Source organism: Ovis aries, chromosome 2 (assembly GCF_016772045.2).
Source record: "Ovis aries strain OAR_USU_Benz2616 breed Rambouillet chromosome 2, ARS-UI_Ramb_v3.0, whole genome shotgun sequence".
Lineage (NCBI taxonomy): Eukaryota > Metazoa > Chordata > Mammalia > Artiodactyla > Bovidae > Ovis > Ovis aries.
This window is the reverse complement of record NC_056055.1, coordinates 119,375,148-119,394,896: the sequence shown is the minus strand read 5'-3', so window position 1 is coordinate 119,394,896 and position 19,749 is coordinate 119,375,148. Positions and strand designations below refer to the sequence as shown.

At 36.5% G+C, this 19,749-nt stretch overlaps 1 protein-coding gene across 28 annotated transcripts in view; it reads left to right on the top strand.

The window, feature by feature from the left end:
* Positions 1-19,749, top strand: part of PMS1 (PMS1 homolog 1, mismatch repair system component) — a 474,998-nt gene that overhangs the window by 180,706 nt on the left and 274,543 nt on the right. For 19 of the 28 annotated variants that reach the window (XR_009599278.1, XR_009599285.1, XR_009599294.1 and 16 more), the window contains one exon: positions 2,459-2,480. The exons of 2 other annotated variants lie outside the window; for them this stretch is intronic. The gene's annotated coding sequence lies outside the window, so the exon portion shown is untranslated. Of the gene's footprint in view, positions 1-2,458; positions 4,840-16,611; positions 16,676-19,749 lie in introns of those variants that run through there. 7 more of the 28 variants (XR_009599295.1, XR_009599271.1, XR_009599276.1 and 4 more) reach the window with 2 other exon arrangements.

Genomic DNA, 19,749 nt, shown 5'->3' with positions numbered 1-19,749 from the left:
CCCAAACATGAACCCCCCTCCCACCTCCCCTCCCCATAACATCTCTCTGGGTCATCCCCATGCACCAGCCCCAAGCATGCTGTATCCTGCGTCAGACATAGACTGGCGATTTAATTCTTACATGATAGTATACATGTTAGAATGCCATTCTCCCAAATCATGCCACCCTCTCCCTCTCCCTCTGAGTCCAAACGTCCGTTATACACATCTGTGTCTTTTTTCCTGTCTTGCATACAGGGTCGTCATTGCCTTCTTCCTAAATTCCATATATATGTGTTAGTATACTGTATTGGTGTTTTTCTTTCTGGCTTACTTCACTCTGTACAATCGGCTCCAGTTTCATCCATCTCATCAGAACTGATTCAAATGAATTCTTTTTTACGGCTGAGTAATACTCCATTGTGTATATGTACCACAGCTTTCTTATCCATTCATCTGCTGATGGACATCTAGGTTGTTTCCATGTCCTGGCTATTATAAACAGTGCTGCGATGAACATTGGGGTACATGTGTCTCTTTCAATTCTGGTTTCCTCGGTGTGTATGCCCAGCAGTGGGATTGCTGGGTCCCTTTTCTCCACACCCTCTCCAGCATGTATTGCTTGCAGATTTTTGGATCACAGCCATTCTGACTGGTGTGAAGTGGTACCTCATTGTGGTTTTGATTTGCATTTCTCTAATAATGAGTGATGTTGAGCATCTTTTCATGTGTTTGTTAGCCATCCGTATGTCTTCTTTGGAGAAATGTCGATTTAGTTCTTTGGCCCATTTTTTGATTGGGTCGTTTATTTTTCCGGAATTGAGCTGCATACGTTGCTTGTATATTTTTGAGATTAGTTGTTTGTCAGTTGCTTCATTTGCTATTATTTTCTCCCATTCAGAAGGCTGTCTTTTCACCTTGCTTATATTTTCCTTTGTTGTGCAGAAGCTTTTAATTTTAATTAGATCCCATTTGTTTATTTTTGCTTTTATTTCCAGAATTCTGGGAGGTGGATCATAGAGGATCCTGCTGTGATTTATGTCTGAGAGTGTTTTGCCTATGTTCTCCTCTAGGAGTTTTATAGTTTCTGATCTTATATTTAGATCTTTAATCCATTTTGAGTTATTTTTGTGTGCGGTGTTAGAAAGTGATCTAGTTTCATTCTTTTACAAGTGGTTGACCAGTTTTCCCAGCACCACTTGTTAAAGAGATTGTCTTTACTCCATTGTATATTCTTGCCTCCTTTGTCAAAGATAAGGTGTCCATATGTGTGTGGATTTATCTCTGGGCTTTCTATTTTGTTCCATTGATCTATATGTCTGTCTTTGTGCCAGTACCATACTGTCTTGATGACTGTGGCTTTGTAGTAGAGCCTGAAGTCAGGCAAGTTGATTCCTCCAGTTCCATTCTTCTTTCTCAAGATTGCTTTGGCTATTCGAGGTTTTTTGTATTTCCATACAAATCTTGAAATTATTTGTTCTAGTTCTGTGAAATTTTTTAGCAAAGGTAATAATCATCTTTTTTCTCCCTGATTAAGACAAATTTAGTTTAACCCACAGAATGTACAAAGCAGTATCATACTATAGTTACTGAAAATTTATTTCAGTGTTTTAACCCACAGCTTAGTGTCATGTTAATTGTTAAATTAACCAACATTTTGCCAGTTTCTATTTTTGTTTCTAAAAACTTTTTTCTTCTCTTTGACTTTTTATTTCCTCAATCTGGTTTTGATTATCTAGTTTGATTATCTAGATTTAAACTTTAATCTGGAAAAAACAAATAAGCAACAACAGCAGGTGTAGAAGTGGTGGGGCCAGGTAATAATTATATGGTTTCAGTACATGAAACAGTGTGTGTAACATGAGGTTAAGCAGGTATCAATGTAATTAAATAGGTGACTCATATTTAACCTGTGAGAATGTGAAAAGCAAGTGCTATAAATCATTGGAGAAGTGTAATGATTATTACTGTATAATTATTCAGAACCATAGTCATGCATTACCTTATCAATTTGTACAAAAACCTTAGAATCCTCTCTTATACTGTGTTTCAAACTAAGTTTTAAAATACACCTCTCTGAGGCAGTTTCTTGATTTGTATAGTGACTATGTACCATACTTTTCCTACAACAATCATGATTTATAACCTGTCCTCCTAGCATGATTGTTATAATGCTCACTGCCTTTATTCTCAGAAATGTAGCAATTTTGTCAGTAAATTATATGGTCACCTTATTTATAAAATTTAGAAAATTCCAGTTTGTAGGGATGATTTAAAGATCACAAATAATCCATGTGCAGAGTTATAGATAGTATTTCACATATAGTTCATGCTCAATAATGGTAGGTATCATAAGGAATAGCTTAGATTAAATGTGTCAATATTGATTTTTTTTTCTCCCAAGCCTTTTAAAAGATGAACCCATGTCCTTATAATGTTTTAACATCATTTGATTTCTGAATTATCTTTTATTTTTCAGCAAAGAAGTCGACACCAACATGGTAAGCTGTAGTATTTATATACAAAAATTTGAATTGATATTTTATTAATGGTTAATTAACTTTGTTTTCCATGTATCTCAAACTCTATCAGTAAATACTGATTTCAGTAGTGATAATTATAATAATTTTACATTTAGAATTTGTTAAGGTATTTTTCAGTTATAAAAATGGTTTCTGTAACACAGGTCAAATATCTAGAATATATGTTTTACTTTAGCTCTGTTTTTGGATTAGCTTCCTGTGTATATATTCTGAAATTGGGCATATTCTGAATTTAGCCTTATGGTCCAAATTTTATTGATTCAAGAATTTATCATTTGAAATGGATAGGGCAGTTGTTTATTTGAATTATGATACATTGTCAAATAAATTAATATGCAAATGAAACATATTTCAGTTACTTTAGAACAAACATTGAAAGCACTCTTTGCGTATAAGCCATGTTAATGCTTCCCTGGTGGCTCAGACGGTAAAGCGTCTGCCTGCAATGCGGGAGACCCAGGTTCAATTCCTGGGTCGGGAAGATCCCTTGGAGAAGAAAATGGCAATCCACTCCAGCACTCTTGCCTGGAAAGTCCCATGGACGGAGGAGCCTGATAGGCTACAGTCCATGGGGTCGCAAAGAGTCGGACACGACTGAGCGACTTTACTTACTTACTTACTTTTTATATAAGAAATCTCTGAAAATAAGAGAATGTTTTTTAGTAACTAATTTAACAAGGTTAACGATAACATTTGCAGCCTTAATCAGCATTGGATGCAGTGTATTTCTTACAGTTCTTAACATTTTGGCTTTATAGTATGACAAAAGTCTTGATTCACAGTAATATACTTACTTGAGTATTCTCCTGAAAGTGGACCTAGGCAAGCCAATTTGAATTTAAACCAACAACTTCATGCCAAATTATACTTTTCTAATCAACTACACTGTCATAAGTATTTGGAATGTTTGCAGAGATGATTAAAAAAAAAAAAAGCATATCCCCAGGTCTGTATTTGTTTTCTTTCAATCTCCTGATCACCACTCTCATCTTTCTCTCTCTACCCTCCTCTTTAACACCCCAGATAATGCACTGATGATCTTCTAGTCTGTAATATGTGACATTTGAGTTTAAATTTTTCCTTGCTTTTCTAAAACCTGATAAAACTACAATTGTAGAACACTGTGAAAATTCCTTTTGATTTTCAATAGCTGATTTTTAGATCTATTCTGACAATAAAATTTGAATTCTTTAAAATTCACTTATTTACTACATAAAATAGAAATTTCTTTGGGTTAATATGCATTAGTAATACATTATCATATTTATGATTATCTTGCTTTATTGTAAAAATTGAAGCATGACCAGGTTTTCTTTATTGTTAATCACTATTTAAAACTGAAATCTGATGTAAGCATACCTCCATATCTATTTCCTTTTTAAGCACTATTAGCATCTCAAGTAAAGGAGAGGTAACATTCATTCCATGAATTTAAGTTAAGCTTCTAATATACCTTTTCTAAATAAAATTCCCTATGAAATACTGGGTATGGATTTACATATTAATGAAACCTTTTATTTGAATCATGAAACTAGAAAATGTATGGGAAGAAGAGCTCTTAAGGAAATGTTACATAAGGTGGAAGGAAAACACACCACTTAGATTTTTTAATTAATCCACAGCTGAATAGCCACATTGTGTTTGTAGGAAATAACAGTAAATACTTTGCAATTTTTGAAGTTTTACAAGACAGCTGACAGGACATGACTGCGACTGAACCGAACTGAACTGATGCAAATATCTCATGATTCTGACCATACCCATACATACAAGAAACAGTCGAGTAGAAACAACCTAGATGTCCATCAGCAGATGAATGGATAAGAAAGCTGTGGTACATATACACAATGGAGTATTACTCAGCCGTTAAAAAGAATTCATTTGAATCAGTTCTGATGAGATGGATGAAACTGGAGCCGATTATACAGAGTGAAGTAAGCCAGAAAGAAAAACACCAATACAGTATACTAACACATATATATGGAATTTAGGAAGATGGCAATGACGACCCTGTATGCAAGACAGGGAAAGAGACACAGATGTGTATAATGGACTTTTGGACTCAGAGGGATAGGGAGAGGGTGGGATGATTTGGGAGAATGACATTCTAACATGTATACTATCATGTGAATTGAATCGCCAGTCTATGTCTGACGCAGGATGCAGCATGCTTGGGGCTGGTGCATGGGGATGACCCAGAGAGATGTTATGGGGAGGGAGGTGGGAGGGGGGTTCATGTTTGGGAACGCATGTAAGAATTAAAGATTTTAAAATTTAAAAAATAAAAAACTGAAAAAAAAAAAGAGATTGGGAAAAACAGAGAGACAGTAGTGAAAGTAATATTCCAGTGATATTCTGATTTGTTCTGACTTAGTAAAAATTCAGTTTGATTTTAAAGCCATGTGGTACTTACGTAGATCATATGCTTCCATAACTTATTCTTGGATATTTGAATATGACTTCATCAGAGGTTTATAAAGTTTGAAGTTTAAATTAAGAGTTCTGGGAATGGGAGGGTTTTCTATGAATAAAACTTCATATTTTCAAATCTTAAAAAAAAAGAAATATGTAGAAATTTGACTAAATTTAGTTTAATCTAGAAATTTGACTATTTATACAATGTCATTTTTTAAAAGTTATTTTATTTTCAGTTCAGTTCAGTCGCTCAGTCATGTCCGACTCTTTACGACCCCATGAATCGCAGCACGCCAGGCCTCCCTGTCCATTGCCATCTCCCGGAGTTCACTCAGACTCACGTCCATCGAGTCAGTGAGGCCATCCAGCCATCTCATCCTCAGTCATCCCCTTCTCCTCCTGCCCCCAATCTCTCCCAGCATCAGAGTCTTTTCCAATGAGTCAGTTCTTCGCATGAGATGTCCAAAGTACTGGAGCTTCAGCTTTAGCATCATTCCTCCCAAAGAAATCCCAGGGTTGATCTCCTTCAGAATGGACTGGTTGTATCTCCTTGCAGTCCAAGGTACCCTCAAGAGTCTTCTCCAACACCACAGTTTAAACACATCAATTCTTCGGCGCTCAGCCTTCTTCACAGTCCAACTCTCACATCCATACGTGACCACAGGAAAAACCATAGCCTTGACTAGACAGACCTTAGTCGCCAAAGTAATGTCTCTGCTTTTGAATATGCTATCTAGGTTGGTCGTAACTTTTCTTCCAAGGAGTAAGCGTCTTTTCATTTCATGGCTGCAGTCACCATCTGCAGGGATTTTGGAGCCCCCAAAAATAAAGTCTGACACTGTTTCTACTGTTTCCCATCTATTTCCCATGAAGTGATGGGACCAGATGCCATGATCTTTGTTTTCTGAATGTTGAGCTTTAAGCCAACTTTTTCACTCTCCTCTTTCACTTTCATCAAGAGGCTTTTTAGCTCCTCTTCACTTTCTGCTATAAGGGTGGTGTCGTCTGCATATTTTAATCATTAGAAATAACCATTTTCTAGGACTTCCTTGGTGGCTCAGACGGTAAAGCGTCTGTCTACAATGTGGGAGACCCGGGTTCGATCCTTGGGTTGGGAAGATCCACTCCAGTAGTATTGCCTGGAAAATTCCATGGACAGAGGAGCCTGGTAGGCTACAGTCCATGGGGTCACAAAGAGTGGGACACGACTTCACTTTCACTTTCAATTTCTTTAAAGGCTGGTCATTAAAGGCATTAAACTGTCATTCCTGCTATCTTTAATCAACTGACAAGTCATTTTGTCCTTCTTGGTTGCCTTTTTGTCTTATTTTTCCTTGAATTGAATTAATTGCCTTAGAGCATTGAGTTTTTGGTTTGTTTTTTTTTGTTTTGTTTTCTTCATATTGTTTGCACTTGGGGTTTATTGAAGTTGTGTTTTTGTTTTTGTTTTTGTTTTTTGATTTTTTTTTGGATTTTTTTATTTTTAATTTATTTTTAGTTTTTTATTTTTAAATTTTAAAATCTTTAATTCTTACATGCATTCCCAAACATGAACCCCCCTCCCACCTCCCCTCCCCATAACATCTTTCTGGGTCATCCCCATGCACCAGCCCCAAGCATGCTGCATCCTGCGTCAGACATAGACTGGCGATTCAATTCACATGATAGTATACATGTTAGAATGTCATTCTCCCAAATCATCCCACCCTCTCCCTCTCCCTCTGAGTCCAAAAGTCCGTTATACACATCTGTGTCTCTTTCCCTGTCTTGCATACAGGGTCGTCATTGCCATCTTCCTAAAGTGTTTTTGATTTAAAGTTTTTACTGAATTTGGAAAAATTTTAGTCGTAATTTCTTCAAATTATTTTTGTCCATTTCTTCCCCTTTCAAAGAATCCAGTTACATGTATTTTCACTTGAAGTTGTCCCACAGCTCACTGATGTTCTATTTATTCTTTTTATTTTTTTAAAAAAATTATTGGACTGTGGATTTTCCAGATGGCACTAGTAATAAAGAACCTGCCTGCCAATGCAGGAGATGGTGAGAGATACAGCTTCAATCCCTGGGTCGAGAAGATCTCCTAGAGGAGGGCATGGAAACCCACTCCAGTGTTCTTGCCTGGAGAATCCCCTGGACAGAGGAGCCTGGCAGGCTACAGTCCATAGGGTCACAAGAATGGACATGACTGAAGCAACTTACCATGCACGCAGGCACACGTTGGAGTATAGTTGATTTATAATGTTGTGTTAGTTTCTGCTACACAGCAAAATGAATGAGTTATATATATACATATAACCACTCCTTTTTAGATTCTTTTCCCATATAGGTTGGGCTTCCCTGATAGCTCAGTTGGTAAAGAGTCTGCCTGCAATGCAGGAGACCTTGGTTCAATTCCTGGGTCTGGAAGATCTACTGGAGAAGAGATAGGCTACCCAATCCAGTATTCTTGGACTTCCCTAGTGGCTCAGCTGGTAAAGAATAGCCTGCAGTGTGGGAAACCTGGGTTCAATCCCTGGGTTGGGAAGATCCCCTGGAGAAGGGAACAGCTACCCCCTCCAGTATTCTGAGAAGTCCATGGGGTCCCAAAGAGTTGGACACGACTAAGCGACTTTCACTTTCCCTTTTTCCCTTCCCATGTAGGTCATTACACAATTTTGAGTAGTGTTCCCTGTGCTATACAGCAAGCCCTTATTATTTATCTATTTTATATATAATAGTGTATATATGTCAATCCCAATCTCCCAATTTATCCTTCCCACTCTTTCCACTCCCACCATAAGCGTAAGATTCTTTTTTTTTTTTACATCTGTAGGTCTGTTTTGTGAATAAGTTTATTTGTACAATTTTTTTAAGATTCAACATTTAAGTGATATCATATGATATTTGTCTGACTTACTCTGTATGATAATCTCTCAGTCCATCCGTGTTGCTCCAAATGGCATTATTTTACTCATCTCCATGGCTGAATAATATTCTGTTGTATATATGTTCAGTTCAGTTCAGTTCAGTCGCTCAGTTGTGTCTGACTCTTTGCAAACCCATGAATTGCAGCACACCAGGCCTCCCTGTCCATCACCAACACCCGGAGTTCAATCAAACTCATGTCCATCAAGTCCGTGATGCCATCCAGCAATCTCATCCTCTGTCCTGCCCCCAATCCTTCCCAGCATCAGAGTCTTTTCCAATGAGACAACTCCTCACATGAGGTGGCCAAAGTACTGGAGTTTCAGCTTTAGCATCATTCCTTCCAAAGAAATCCCAGGGCTAATCTCCTTCAGAATGGACTGGTTGGATCTCCTTGCAGTCCAAGGGACTCTCAAGAGTCTTCTCCAACACCACAGTTCAAAAACATCAATTCTTCGGCACTCAGGTTTCTTCACAGTCCAACTCTCACATCCATACATGACCACTGGAAGAACCATAGCCTTGACTAGATGGACCTTTGTTGGCAAAGTAATGTCTCTGCTTTTGAATATGCTGTCTAGTTTGGTCATAACTTTCCTTCCATCTTTATTCATTATCCATTGGTATGCATCTAGGTTGCTTCCATGTTCTGGCTATTGTAAATAGTATTGCAGGGAACATTGGGGTGCATGTATCTTTTTGAATTATGGTATTCTCCAGGTATATGCCCAGGAGTGGAATTGCTGGATCATGTAGTAGCTCTATTTTTAGTTTTTTAAGGAACCTTCATACTGTTCTCCATAGTAGCTGAACCAATTTACATTCCCACCAACGATATAAGAGGTTTTTTTTTTCTCTCCAGCCTTTTCCAGAATTTATTGTTTGTAGGTCTTTAGATGTTGGCCATTCTGACCAGTGTGAAGGAAATACCTCATTGTAGTTTTTTTTTAAATTATTTATTGATTTTATTTTTACGTTAGTTTCGGTTGCACTGAGGCATCATTGCTACTTGCAGGCTTTCTCTAGTTGTGGCACACAGAGGCATCCCTTCATTGTGGTGCACAGGCTTCTCATTGCAATGGCTTCTCTTGCTGTGGAGTTCAGGCTCAGAAGTTGCAGTGTGCAGGCTCTAGAGATTGTAGGCTCAGTAGTTGTGGCTCATGGGCTCTACAGCACGGACTCAGTAGCTGTGGTTTATCAGCTTAGTTGCTCCAGGGCTCGTGAAATCTTCCCAGACCAAAGATCAAACCCCGAGACCCCTGCATTGGCAGGCAGAATCATATCCACTGTACCACCAGGAAAGTCCTTCATTGTAGTCCTTCATTTGCATTTCTCTAATAATTAGTGATGTTGAGCATCTTTTCATGTGCTTTGTAGCCATCTAAAAATGTGAGTCTTCTTTGGAAAAATGTCTATTGAGATCTTCAGCTCATTTTTTGATTGGGCTGTTTGTTTTTTTGATACAGAGCTGCATGAGCTGTTTCCACTACTTCATTTGCAAATATTTCCTCTCATTCTGTGGGTTGTCTTCTTGTTATGAAAACTAAGGACCTTATGAATAAGATAATAAATAACACATGAATTTCTGTATCATGATTTGGATTATTGACTATATACTTTGATTTATTTTACAAATCAGAACATCTCATGGTATCTTTCTAAGGTAACATGTCATCATTTTACCACATCATAGGCAGAGTTTATAAATAACACATGAATTTATATAAATATAACATATAAATAACACATGAATATAAATAACACATGAATTTCTGTATCATGATTTGGATTATTGACTATATACTTTGATTTATTTTACAAATCAGAACATCTCTCTTTCTAAGGTAACATGTTATCATTTTACCACATCATAGGCAGAGTTTAGCTTTATTAGATTCCACAATAAAACTAATATTTTTTCTTCATTCTTTCGTTGTAAAAAATTGCTTATTTTTTTTCAGAAGTTAAACAGCAAATTAATAGTATTTTCATTGATCATAATTTGTTTCCAGAGGGACCAGAAAAACTATTATGACCGAATGACCTGGCTGAGGTTACTTTACTGCGAAGCTGTAGAGTGTTTTATTTGAATTTAAAATTATACAAGCCTAAGCATCCAGTCCCATCACTTCATGGGAAATAGATGGGGAAACAGGGGAAACAGTGTCAGACGTTATTTTGGGGGGCTCTAAAATCACTGCACATGGTAACTGCAGCTATGAAATTAAAAGACACTTACTCCTTGGAAGAAAAGTTATAACCAACCTAGATAGCATATTCAAAAGCAGAGACATTACTTTGCCAACAAAGGTCCATCTAGTCAAGGCTATGGTTTTGCAGTAGTCATGTATGGATGTGAGAGTTGGACTGTGAGGAAGGCAGAGTGCCAAAGAATTGATGCGTTTGAACTGTGGTGTTGGAGAAGACTCTTGAGAGTCCCTTGGACTGCAAGGAGATCCAACCAGTCCATTCTGAAGGAGGTCAGCCCTAGGATTTCTTTGGAAGGAATGATGCTGAAGCTGAAACTCCAGTACTTTGGCCACCTCATGCGAAGAGTTGACTCATTGGAAAAGACTCTGATGCTGGGAGATATTGGGGACAGGAGGAGAAGGGGATGACAGAGGATGAGATGGCTGGATGGCATCACTGACTCGATGGACGTGAGTCTGAGTGAACTCCAGGAGTTGGTGATGGACAGGGGGGCCTGGCGTGCTGGGTTTCATGGGGTTGCAGAGTCAAACTCCACTGAGCGACTGAACTGAACTGAAGTGAAGCCAACAAAGAAAAGGAACTATTGCAGGAAGAGCTTAATGGCTTGTAAAATCTTAAATATTATGTATATATTTTGTAGGTTTCTCCTCAGATGTATATCTCAAAATACAGACATATTTTCAAGGACTCTTTTTCAAACTTCTTTTTCTAAAGCTAATTTGACAAATGTCTTTATTTTAGTAAAGAAAGGAAAGCTACTGGAATGCTTTGGACTCCTTTGACATTCTTCCTTAACTTTTCCTCTCTGAGTTTTGTATATTAAATATAATAGCCAAATTAAAATATTACACAGAGTTCTTTCTAATCACCAGTATGTTAATCATTGACATTGATTTTATAATTAAAAATTCACTGTTATAACATAAAATTTAAAAATTAGTTATCAAAGATATTTAAGTTATTAGAATGGGATCGGCTCTTTTACTTAGGACATTTTAAGTTGGTTGTGATATTTAAAAACAACATTGCAAAACTATAGCTACCTTTATAGGATTCACAAATTTTGGTTACTTTCCACATGTTTTATGTGATTATGGAGAACTTATTATAAACAATACTGAATTTCCTCGTGGTGGCCTTGGATTAAATACATATGGCTGCAGATTAGCTAGAATACTTGTCAAAATAAATTATAAGCTCAAGCTTCATTATCATTTGTAGCTTAAACATAGTGAATCCGATACAGCCTTTCTTCATAATTTCGATGCTGTTTGCAGTAAATTTGATATAGAACAGTTGCTAACGAAACCCAATTCAGATGTGTGACCACTTTTATGGAAAACATCTGGGGTAATTATAATTAGTTCAGGATGTGTACTGTTTAAAAATAATCTTGAATTCATGGAGAAAGAAGCGTATCTTTTCCTCAATGACTAGATTAATCCAAGTTGGTATAAAAATTCTTTAAGTTATTGGTAGCTATGCTTAGAGTATAATTTTAGAGTCTTCCAAAAGGAAATAATGAGTAACTTTTATGTAAAATGCCAAATTGGCGCTTTACACCTGTTAGTGTGTTTCGTTTAGAACAGCTGTGTCTTTTATTATCAGTAAACAGATGCAGAAAGTAATGGAATGTTTTAAAGCAATATGTTAATCCTGTCTTCCACTACTGAACTGTCTCACAATATAGTGATTAAGTATTGACTGTGCAGCTGTTACTTACAATTATAGAATTTCTTAGTTAATTTCTTCTTCCCATGCCCAAATGTTTTAATATTTAGAGATCTAATTTCTAATTTTAAAGTGTTTCATAATGTAGTTTGTTTATTACAGTTTGATTTCTAAAGTTATTTGTCTATTATGGAGACAAATTCATATGTTTATGAAACTCCTTATATTTTGGTAACAGACTAATATTCTAGGTAGGATAAAAATTGTAAGTATTTTAAAAACTAAATTATGAATATGAGGATGAGTATTACACATGACAATTTTGTATTGTTAGTAATAGCTAACATTTATTGTGTTTCTAATGTCTGAAAAATATTGTGCAAAGAACTTTATTGTAGTATTATGCTTGCCCCTTTTAGTAGTTGAGGAAATTCAATCTTAGGCACACGAACAAATTGACCAAAGTCTTCCAGCTGAGAAGTGGTAGGGATTGGATTTAAACCCAGGCATTTTCGCTTCCCTGGTGGCTCAGACAGTAAAGAATCTGCCTGCAATTCAGGAAACCCAGGTTCGATCTCTGGGTCAGGAATTTCCCCTGGAGAATGAAATGGCAACCCACTCCAGTATTCTTGTCTGGGAAATCCCACGGACAGAGGGGCCTGGTGTGCTACCATCTACAGGGTTGCAAGGAGTTGGACACAACTGAGCAAATATAGATGTGTACATTTTCACTCTCAAGCTTCTTGTTCTTAACAATTTTGTATTTTTCTTACCATTAGCATCTAATAGTAACATTATACAGATGAGGGGATTTTTTTAAGCCCTATGTACATGCCCAAGTGATCATTGTATCATTTAGTCCCTTTGCCTAAAAGGAAAATACAAAACATTTATGGGAAGATGGAGAGCTCAAAATCTTGGTACCTCACTACATGCTGACTATGTCAGTGATCTTCAGCATCATCAGGAGTATCTTGCAACACAGATATCATTTCATAGTTTTCAGCAGAAAGCTTTTCAAATATCCTTTTATGGTTTTAATTGTGCCACTTTGTGGGTACAATACTAACAATCTGTTTTCCAAAAGAACCTGCCTTTGGTTCAGAAGATTTTAAAGAGCAGTATGAAGTAATTTCTACTTAGATTATTTTAGTTATGCCTTAACCTAGAACTATCAGTTAATGTTGAAACTTATTAAATGACTGTTCTGTCAGATATTATTGTACTTAGCACACCCCGTTTATTTTGTCATTTTTCATAGGAAGTATCCCATTGTATATATGAAGAAACTAAGACTCAGAGGTAGGAAATAAATTGGTCAAGATCACAGCTAGCAAATGATGTTTGTATGCATTTGATTTTTTTCTTTGAAAAAAAAAAACTGGAAATCTAAAAGTGTCCAGCTAATTATTTTTATAGAAAACTTTTAAGATTTCTGTCTCTAACAGACGGCTACTTGTAGTTTCTCTTGACACTGATGAGAATGCTTATAAGATTAACTAGGATCAACATGTCATGAGGTATTGCTGGAAAAAAATTTAATATTGTAGAAGTTCATTATAAGATGGTTCTTAAGAGGCAAAATGTTCTTGTAGGCAAGCTGTCTGAAATATCAAAATGAATAGACACATCGTTTATCATACAAGAACATGAGATATCATTTTTCATGTTGCCAGTCTTAAATGAAGAAAGAATTTGCAATTTTGGGAAATGGAAGGAGCTATCCCATAGTTATTCAACATTAATATTTTATTCAGATTATTTCTATCAAAACAAATTACCTAACATGGAGAATGCAAGAGATAAACAATAAAATTATCATTTTATATAATACAGAGATCTTGCAGAATTATTTGGCAGTTTGGTTTTTTCCTTTACATTTTTGAAGTTACTTTTTTTTTTGAGAAAATTACAGATTTACATACAATTTTATAAAATAGTACAGAGAGTTCCCATGTACCCTTCACCCAGTTGCCCTCATATGTCACATTGCAAAACTGTATAGATCGTATCCCATCTAGGACATTGATGAGAAAACAAACAAGATACAGAACATTTCCATCATCACAAGCATTTCTCATGTTAAGCTTACACAGCCACGTCTGCTTCCTTTCCACATCTTTAAGCCTGAAAACAACTAGCCTCCTCTGTATTTCTATAATACAGTCATTGCAAGAATATATAAATGGGACCATACTGTGCGTAACTTTTGGGGACTGACTTTTTTTCACTCATCATAATTCTGTGGAGTCTCATTCAGGTTGTTGCAGGTGTCACTAGTTGTTTCTTTTTTGTTTCTAACTAGTATTTCATAGTTAGACTTCCCAGGAGTCTGGGAACTTCCTGGACTTCACCTGGATTTCACCTCTACTTCCCAAGTGGCACAGTGGTAAAGAGTCCGCCTTCCAATGCAGGAGACATTGGTCCTATTCCTAGCTCAGGAAGATCCCCTGGAGAAGGAAATAGCAAGCCCCTCCAGTATTCTTGCCTGGCGGGCTGCAGCCCATGGAGTCACAGAGTCAGACACGACTGAGCATAGCACACAATATTTGATCGTGTGGATGTACCACTGTTTGTGTAACCATTCACACAGTAAAGAACATCTGGTTTGTTTCCAAAGCAACAGAAATCTGATTTCGGTCACAGTACTAAGGTTTTATACTTTTACATTTTACACTTAAGTCCATATCTAATTTTGAAGTAATATTTGTATAAGATGTGAAACTTAGGTCCAGGTTTTTGTTTTTTTGTTTTTGTGGGGACGAGGAGTTAATGGATTCTAAATTAGTCCAGCACCGTTTGTTGAAACCATCTTTGCTCCATTGATTTGCTTTTGCACCTTAGGAAAATGAGTTGAGCACATTTGTGTAGCTGTGCTTCTTAGTTCTTTTTGGGTTCCATTGATTTATATGGGTATCCCTTCATCAGTATCATGTGTGTGTGTTAGTCAGTGTTCTCTGACTCTTTGTGACCTCACGAACTGTAGCCCACCAGGCTCCTCTGTCCATGGGATTCTCCAGGCAAGAACACTGGAGTGGGTTCATGTTCCCTTTTCCAGGGGATCTTCCCAACCAGGGGATCTTCCCAACCTGAGGATCAAACAGGGTCTCCTGCATTGCAGGCAGATTCTTTACCATCTGAGTCACCAGGGACGCCCTCCACCAGTATCATAAAACCTTGATTACCGTAGCTATATAATGTCTTAAAATTGGACATTTTATTCCTCTATTTTTTTCAAAATTGTTTTAATTTTCTGGCTCCTTTAACTTCACATATATTTCAGCAATCATGTCTATATCTACAAAAATTCTCACTGTGATTTTGATAGGAATTGAATTCAACTTGTATTGGGTTGGCCAAAATGTTTGAATTTTGGCCAACCCAATATATTAGTATGGCAAGTACTAAAATCTTTTTATTACATTGAGTCTTACAGTTAATGAACACAGTATGTTTATTTATTTAGAATTTTTTATTTTTTTTAATCAGCATTTTATAGTTTTAGCATCTAAGTATTGTCCCAAAGAATCAGGCATGACTGACCACACACACACACACGTTCTATGTCTTAACTAGATTTATAACTAAGTAGTTCATTTTTCTTGAATGATTTTAAAGGGTATGGCATTTTTGCATTTTGGTGTCTACATGATCATTGCCAGTATATAGAAATATAATTAGTTTGTGTATTTCTCTTGTATCCTGTAGCCTTGCTGAATTCATTTATAATTCTAGAAATTTTTTGTGGATTCTCTGGGATTTTCTAGATAGATTATCATGTCATCTGCAAATAGGGTCAATTTACTTTCTTTTCAATCTGTGTGCATTCCTTTTTTCTACCTTTTTGCCCTGGCTGTTACCTTCTAGCACTGTTTTCAAAAGGAGTGATTTAGAGAGGATATCCTTCCCTTATTTCCTATCTTAGGGAGAAAACATATTGTTTTACCATTAGTTGTAAAATTAACTGTAGGTTTTTGTAGATAACTCTATCACATTGACGTTTTCTCTAATCTCATTTTTATGAGTTTATTTTAAATGATGAAGTGGGTGTTGAGTTTTGCCAAGTACAAGATTTATGTGTGGTTCATATCACCATGTGATTTCTCTTTACCTTGTTAATATGAAGTCCTGCATTGATTTCTCAGGTATTGAACCAGGCTGTGTCCTTGGAATAAAGCCTACTTGGTCATAATGAAAAAATAATTTTATATGGTGCTGAGTTTTAGTTGCTAGTATTTTGTTAAGGACTTTTGTATCTATACTTACAAGAAATATTGTCTATAGTTTTTTTATACCGTCTTTTATTTCTGAATCAGGGTATTACTAACTTCATAAAATGAATTACAGTGTTCTATACTCCTCTGTTTTCTGAAAGACATTGTGCAGAATTTGTATCAGTTCTTCTTTAAACATTTGATGGGATTCTGACATTGAGATTTCTTTTAGTGGGAGTTTTTTAAGATGATGAAGATGGATTAAATTTCCTTAACAATCATTGACTTATTCAACCCAACAGAATTATGGATATGTTGGACTATGGAAATTATATTTTATTTTTGGTGAGTTTTGATAGATAGTAATTTTTGAGGTAATGCATCCTATAAGTTGTCAAATTTATGTGTACAGGAGTCTTTGTAATATTCCCTTTTAACCTTTTGATATATACATAATCTATAATGATGATACTTTTTCATTCCTGATATTGATATCTTCTCTACTTTTTCTTCGTCAGTTTTGTGAGCAGTTAGTCAATTGTATTACTCTTTCTTGAAGAACTAACTCATTCTTTGATTTTTCTCTATTTTTTCTGCTTTGAATATCATTGATTTCTGCTCTTTATTATATCCATTCTTCCACTTAATTTGGATTTATTTTTATCTTTTTCTAGGATCTTGAAGTAAGAACATGACTGTTGATAAGAGACTTTTCTTCCTTTCACGTGACATTTAATGGTATAAATTCCCCTCTCAGTACTCCTTTCATGGTGTAATGCATCTTTTGATATGCTTTATTTTTATTTTTACTTAGTTCAGTGTACTTTTAAAAATTTGAGACTTTGTCTTTAATCTGTCTTATTTAGAAGTGTGTTTTGTAGCTTGCATTGTTTGAAGATTTTTCTGATATTGATTTCTAGTTAGATTCTCTGATGGACAGAGAACACACTCTATGATATTTTAGTTCTTTAAAATGTGTTGAGGTTTGTTTTACAGGCGAGGATGTGGTCTACCTTGGCATATGTTCTGTGAACCTTTGAATAGAATGTATATTCTACTGACACAGGTGGAGAATTCCATAAATGTTTATTAGATGCTGTTAGTTGATTGTATTGTTCAGATTTTATATCTGTCCTGATCTTGTTCTATCCTTGTTGAGAGGGAGATGATGAAGTCTCCAACTATCATTTGGATTGTCTATTTCTTTTTTCAGTTTTATCAGTTTTTACCTCACACATTGCAGCTCTGTTGTTCACTGCATACACATTTCAGATTGTTCTGTTGTGCTAATGGACTGATCTTTTTATACCATACAGTATCACTCTTTGTAATTTTCTGAAAATTATTTTATCTGATATTAATATAGCCACTCCTGCTTTCTGTTGATTTATGTTTACAAGATATAACTTTTTCTATCCTTTCATTTTCAACCTGACTATATTATTTATTTGAAGTTTAATTTCTTGTAGACAGCATATACTTGAGTCATGTTTTTTAATCCTCTCTGCCCATCTCTTTTAATTGATAATAATGAGACCATTTACATTGAATATAATTATGAACATTAAACTTAAATCTGTTTTTCATTTCTCTGTTTTTTTCTGATTTCCTCTGGATCACTTGAATATTTTTAGAATTCCGTTTTGATTTTAGTGTTTTTGAGTATCTCTTTGTTTAAACTTTTTAAGCATTGCTGTATATGCATACACACATAGCATACACATCCTTATTGTTGTCTGTTGGTATTGTCATATTACCAGTTCAAGTGAATTGTAGCAGTCTTACTTCCCTGATGTTCTTTTACTGTCTCCATTTATAATATATTATAATTGTCTTAAGTATTCATTTAGAGATACCGTATCAGTCTCAGTTCAGTCACTCAGTGTGTCCGACTCTTTGCGACCCCATGAATTGCAGCACGCCAGGCCTCCCTGTCCATCACCAACTCCCGGAGTTCACTCAAACTCACGTCCATTGAGTCAGTGATGCCATCCAACCATCTCATCCTCTGTTGTCCCCTTCTCCTCCTGCCCCCAATCCCTCCCAGCATCAGTCTTTTCCAATGAGTCAACTGTTCACATGAGGTGGCCAAAGTACTGGAGTTTCAGCTTTAGCATCATTCCTTCCAATGAACACCCAGGACTGATCTCCTTTAGAATGGACTGGTTGGATCTCCTTGCAGTCCAAGGGACTCTCAAGAGTCTTCTCCAACACCACAGTTCAAAAACATCAATTCTTTGGCGCTCAGCTTTCTTCACAGTCCAACTTTCACATCCATACATGACCACTGGAAAAACCATAGCCTTGACTAGATGGACCTTTGATGGCAAAGTAATGTCTCTGTTTTTTAATATGAGATACTGTATTCAGTGTCATAATTTTTACTTCAGCCATCAAATACAATTTAGAAAACTCAGAGTAAAATGTATTTTCTTTAACCATATCTTTTTCTCACTGCAGTCTTTCTTCCTGATATGCCCAGATTTCTTCTTTTATCGTTTTCTTTCCGTTTAAAGAATTTCCTGCAACTCTTTTTACACGATACCCCCTGGTGGCTCCAATGGTAAAGAATCCACCTTCAATGTGGGAGACCAGGGTTTAATTCCTGGGTTGGGAAGATCCCCTGGAGGAGGAAATGGCAACCCACTTCAGTATTCTTGCCTGGAGAATTTTGTGGACAGAGGAGCCTAGTGGGCTACAATCCATGGGGTTGCAAAGACTGCTGATTTTTCCTGTTTTCATTTGTTTAGTGTGTGTTCTTAATCCTTGAAACATTAAAAAATCTGCTTTAAAATCTTTGTCAGATAATTCTAACATATGTCTTATCTGGGCACTGGCATCATTATCTTTTTCATTCAGTCTGAGTTCTTCCTGGTTCGTTGTATGATGAGTAACTTTCAGTTGAAACTTGAACATTTCTTTGTTCAGAATTATAGTGTGAGGCTGAGTATTATTTAAAACTACTGTTTCAGCTGGCTTCCTCTGATATCTGCCTAACAGAAGAAATATATTGCCTCATTGCTTCCAGGTGGGGATAGAAGTTCAAGGTTTCCCAGTTGTCTTCCATTGACTCCTGGGGGCTTGTGGAATAGGGAGAGTTTCTCATTACTGCTGAGTAGGTGTGGAATCTAGCTCCCCACAAGACCTTGACCGATATCCCAGGGGTAGAGCCTCATCATCAGCCAGTGCGGATGAAAGTCCTGGCTCCCGGCTGGTGTTCTTTGACACCACTTCTGCAGGATTAAACGGTGCCTTCTGATGGACTGGCAGAATGGAAATCAAGGCTCCATAGTTAAGTTTGGGTAGAGTGGTCACAGTAATTTTCTGTAATATTCATTTGGACTAGGTCAGGTATTATAAAAAGATCAGCCCTGCAGTCTCAAGGAACAGAATGACGCCTCCAGATAAGAACCTAGCCCTAAGCTAACGTTTTGACTGTAGCCTTGCAAGCTGCTGCTGCTGCTGCTAAGTTGCTTCAGTCGTGTTCGACTCTGTGCGATCCCATTGATGACAGCCCACCAGGTTCCTCCGTCCATGGGATTTTCCAGGCAAGAATACTGGAGTGGGGTGCCATTGGTTTCTCCAGTAACCTTGCAAGAGAGCCTCCTTAAAAAAATGTCTGGATTCCTAGGCCACAGAAACTGTCAGACAGTAAATGTGTTTTGTTTTAAGCTGTTTGTGATCATCCAGTATATCCCAGTGAATGACTAATAGACCACCCAGATATTCATAACCGCTTCCCACTCATAAAATAATCTCACCTGTCCCCTCTCTCCCTAGTTGTTTGTTGGGAGGAATCCTCTTTTCCATTT